The 5,000-nt window shown below is 41.3% G+C and overlaps 1 protein-coding gene across 16 annotated transcripts in view; it reads right to left on the bottom strand.

Moving 5' to 3' along the window:
• Window positions 1–5,000, bottom strand: part of foxp2 (forkhead box P2) — a 141,105-nt gene that overhangs the window by 17,014 nt on the left and 119,091 nt on the right. The window lies entirely within an intron of this gene.

Raw genomic sequence — 5,000 nt, 5'->3', positions numbered from 1 at the left:
GGAGGGAAAGAGAGAGTGAGTGGGAGAGAGATGGAGAGAGAGAGGGAGAGAGAGAGAGTGGGAGAGAGGAAGGGAGGGAAAGAGAGTGAGTGGGAGGGAGAGATGGAGAGAGAGAGAGGGATAGTGAGAATAAGGAGAGTGAGAGCGGGAGTAAAATAAAGTGGGGAAAGGGGGGAAAGATTGATAGAGAAGAGACAGAAAAGATGAGTAGCGAGAGAGACAGAGAAAAGGAGAGAAAAAGGAGAGAGAGGGAGAGAGACTTTTAGTTTAAAGAGCTCCGACAGACACAAGCGGGCTTGTCTCCACAGCTGTGTTGCTGCTAACGAGCAAGCGAGGAGGCAGCCAATCTCCACTAATTACAGGATGAAATTGTATCATAAGAATTCTAATTAGAGCACGCTGTTAAAGATTATCTAATGATCAGCCTCTGTGTTATCCTAACCCATCTCCAGCCCGCAAGAGCACTCCATGTGTGTGTGTGTGTGTGTGTGTGTGTGTGTGTGTGTGTGTGTGTGTGTACTTGTGTTTTTGTGTGTGTAATACAGAAATGGAGTGTGTCTGTGTGTGTACCTGTGTGAGTGTGACCATATGTGTGTGTGTGTTTGTGTAAGAATAAGGATGAATGCAGCCACCTGGCTCCTGCTTGGTGCGTTGACCCCGGGATCGTGACCTTTTCTGGATACAAAACAGTCCTACATGCTTACACACTTCCCCCATGTCTCTCTCCTCTCTCTCTCTCTCTCTCTCTCTCTCTCTCTCTCCTCTCTCTCTCTCTGTGTCTCTCCCTCTTCTTGTCTCTTCCTCCCCTAACCCAAACACAGTCTGTCACTTCAACCACTCTTGACCCTAATGGAGACGCGTCGCTAATCCCTCTCCTTCTCTCTCTCTTTTCTTTCTTCTCATCCCCCTCTCCGCTCCTGTGTTTCAAACCTCATGTGAGCGACTCTAGCCAACTGGAAAATTCCGGGCTGACCTTTAGTCCTGTTACTAATTGGTTGGAATGGTAATGACATCATTACATATTCAAACCAAATTGCCCTAATTGCGAATTGGCAAGCGGAATTCCGAGGGAGCGTTTGAATTAGAGGTGACTGTTGCGAGTGGGATGGGATACGGAGAGAGAGAGAGAGAGAGAGAGAGAGAGAAAGAGAGAGAGAGAGCGAGCCGGAGAATGAGAGAAAGATGGATAAATAAGAGTGAAAGTCAAGTTTGCCGGCCTCGTGTGGAAGCGATGGGCTTTAACTGACAATTATAGTCCCGCTTGTCACTGATGAGATAATACTAACAGATTAAAGCCAATAAGAAGAGCAGACAGAGAATTAAAATGACACAGCTCAATTGAACCATTGTGCCAGTTTACAGGGTCGCTTGATTATCACAATTTAAAATGGGTGCATAGCCACAACACTGAACGTGGTCACTTAAGAGACTGTATAACTAGGCTGTATTCAGAAATAAGATTACTGGCAATATTGCTAATTTTCAAATAAAATGTCACCCCATTAAGGACAAAAGGGAGCACATTAGAGAGTGGCTTAATGTGTGTTTTGTGTGTGTGTGTGTGTTTCATGTGTGTTATATGTCCTTGTGTATATGTGTGTGTGTGTGTGTGTGTGTGTGTGTGTTGTGTGTGTGTGTGTTATATGTGCGTGTATGTCTTAAATGCCATCATGGGCAATGAGGGGACAGTAAGTTCTTCCAAGCAGCCTCATAATAACTAGTGCTACGAGTTGAAGAGCGGAATAAAGAGAATAGAAAAGAAGAGAAGAGACTGTGGCAAATTTATTAGTATCATTCCTCTCTCTATCTCTCTCTCCTTCTCTCTTCAGTCACTTCAGCCTCAGCCTGCCTCTTGCTTGCAAAACACTTCATTTGATTTGTACAACATGGCGAATCTCCATATAATTCGGCGGAGGTCAGGTCAAGGCATCGGGCTGGCTCTCTTTGAAGTGTCTCCGACTAAATCCCCCATTCAGTGGGCTGTCTGTGGCGCACAGATGCACAAAACCACACAACATCAACCACTAATTATGCAACCAGTGCCCAAGGCCAAGCCCCACAAAGAATTTTGATACACCGCACATGAAACAAGAAAAAAAGAAAAATAACGCCACACTTAAATAAATAAACCTGTCAACTGAGTTAGCCTGACAGAGTATGTGGTGGTGGAAGTGGTGGTTTGTGTGTGTGTGTGTGTGCGTGCGTGCGTGTGTGTGGCATGCTTATCTATACGGCTAAGACAACATTTCCCTACAAGCTACACTTTTTTGTGGCAAGTCAACAAACAAAACCAAACAAAAAAAAATTAACAAAATCAACAAACAAAAGTATGACCATTAGGACAAAAATGGACACGAGAGCAAGGAAAAGGAGTAGAGAGATGAATAAACAGACAAATGAAAGAAAGAATGAAATGAATGAATTAATGAATGACTGGTAGATGGATGGATATAGTTAGCCTGGTCTGGATTATCTAAATAAATATGCATGCTAGAGTGGGTGGATGGGATGGTAGGAAGAGAGGAAGAGGAAGAGGAAGAGGAGGAAGAAGAAGAAGAAGGGCAGAAAGCTCATTATTCATTTCGCAGCCTTGGACACTTTGATTTCTAGGCATCCGTGGCATGGCCAAAAGGTAGAAAGTCAGACAGCCAGGCATACACAGACAGTCACACACACACACACACACACACACACACACACACAGCGAGAGAGAGAGAGAGAGAGAGAGAGAGAGAGAGAGAGAGAGAGAGAGAGAGAGAGAGAGATGCATAGCCAAAAGGTAGCACATAATGAAGTGGTGCTGAGAGTAAATGGGGTCGTGTGGTTGAGCGAGCGCTGGCACCTTGTTTTCCTGTCCTGATAGCTGTAAAGTGCACCAGAGATGATCCAACAGGGCGGCTTGCTAACCCTCTATTAAATTCACACTATTAATATTTATCAAATGCGTGAGCTGCCTTTATACCCATTCTCTCTCTGTGTATGACTATGTGTATGTGTCTGTCTATGTGTGTGTGTGTGTATGTAAGGACATTAGGGATTCAGCACAGTATACTTATAATAATTATAATAATAATAATAACAATAATAATAACAATAATAATAATAATAATAACAAAAGATAATGTTATATATAATGTTATATATGTTATAATGTTATATATATATATATATATATATATATATATATATATATATATATATATATATATATATATATAATATATAATATATAAATAAAATGAAAGTATATTCAAAAGGATGTGGTGTACTGGAACACACCCTGCCAGACAGGGCGAGACAAAAAGAGTGGGGGATCAGAGAGAGAAAAAGAGAAGAGAAGAGAACTTCCTCATGACGTGACTGCAGATCGCTGCCTTCGTTTAAGAATTCTCCATTAATTGCTCCCCATCAAATGCAATTAGCGCCCCTTTCATGTGCGGTTTATGTAATGCAATACCTCATTAACATTATTCATTCATATTCAGCATTCAGATTATAGGCTGCAAATTCTTTATTAGCAGAGATGCTACCAAGCTGCTGGAGTTTTTGAAGATTAAACAAAAAAAATGGGGAGGGGGGGCAATTGAATAATGAATTGGTGAAAAGAAGAAAAATCGAGCGTCCGATTCCTGATGGATTTATGGGGATAATTATTCTATCTTGTGATTATCCTCACAGGGAGATGGACCAGGAGGGAAATGATTCCATTGACACAAGACGCTCATGATGCTAAACACCAACTAAGACGTGCCCCCTACCAAGCAAATTTACCACATCACTTACTGAATAATGTTTACCATAAATGAAACATATTTACTGAATATTAGCATGGATCTATTAACTGGCATTATTAAAAAATATAATGTGTATTTTGCCATAAGTTATGTACATAATTTTAATTATATTGTGTATGGAGAGTTTGGTTCCAAAATGCCATATCCACCATTCTAATGAATTTTAATAAATCATTTTTTTACATTTTGTTTTCCAAGTTATTTCAGTAGAAATGTAATTGAGTGTGGTTGTTTGATTTATCTTTACTCAATCAAAACAACACAACTGCAATTTGATTGATATTACTGAAGTACACAATAAAATAGCCTGACTTTTTAATGTTTTTTAAAAAAAACGGAGATATAGCATTTTGGAACCAATCTCTTCAAACAATATATCTATCTGAATATAGATATAGATGTATATACAGTATGTTTTGCAAACACACCATACCAAATCTGCCATTTAATTTCATGCTGTGTGCAACAATCGATGTACAAGGCATTTTATATCACAGCATGGTTTAGTCTCAATAGCTTGAGTTTTTTTCCTCCTTCTTGAGATGTTTACTGATTGCTGGCTATTTGGTGTGGATTCATTTTGGCCGGTGGCAGTCTACTGCGCTCTGCAGTTAGGTGAGCTGTTTGTTTGGTGAATGAGATGATAGCGCTCTCTCTCTTTCTCTCTCTCTGTCTCTCTCTCTATCTCTCTCTCTCCATTGGCGGGCATCTGAGAGCTCCTTGGGCTCACAGTGCTTAACAGTTATTGCCTCTGGCCAACAGGTTGTTTGTGACATTAAATCCATCACCGCAAAATGGCCCACCGTTTTGCCGAAAAACTTCAAGCTGTGATTTAATACATTCGCTGCTCGGCTGGCAGACACACACACACACACACACACATACCCTGACAAACACACAAGCAGACACAGACACACAGAGAGGTACGCAGGCAGGCAGACACACACACACACGTTTGATGGAGATGTATGTAACCTGGCATTACAAATCCTATTGGCTTCACACACTCCATCAGTCTCAGGGCTCTTAAGGAGAGCCTGACGGGCTGTTTGCAGTGCATGGAGCAATATGCACTCACACGATTGAGTGTGTGTGTGTGTGTGTGTGTGTGTGTGTGTGTGTGTGTGTGTGTGTGTGTGTGTGTGTGTGTGTAGGCAGCTGCTCTGCTGCATTTATAGGAATATACACCAACAGGTTTCAGTGTGT

This window comes from Alosa alosa, chromosome 17 (assembly GCF_017589495.1).
Source record: "Alosa alosa isolate M-15738 ecotype Scorff River chromosome 17, AALO_Geno_1.1, whole genome shotgun sequence".
In the NCBI taxonomy this organism is placed as follows: Eukaryota; Metazoa; Chordata; class Actinopteri; order Clupeiformes; family Clupeidae; genus Alosa; species Alosa alosa.
The sequence above is the reverse complement of the archived record's forward strand: the minus strand, read 5'-3'. Positions and strand labels throughout refer to the sequence as shown.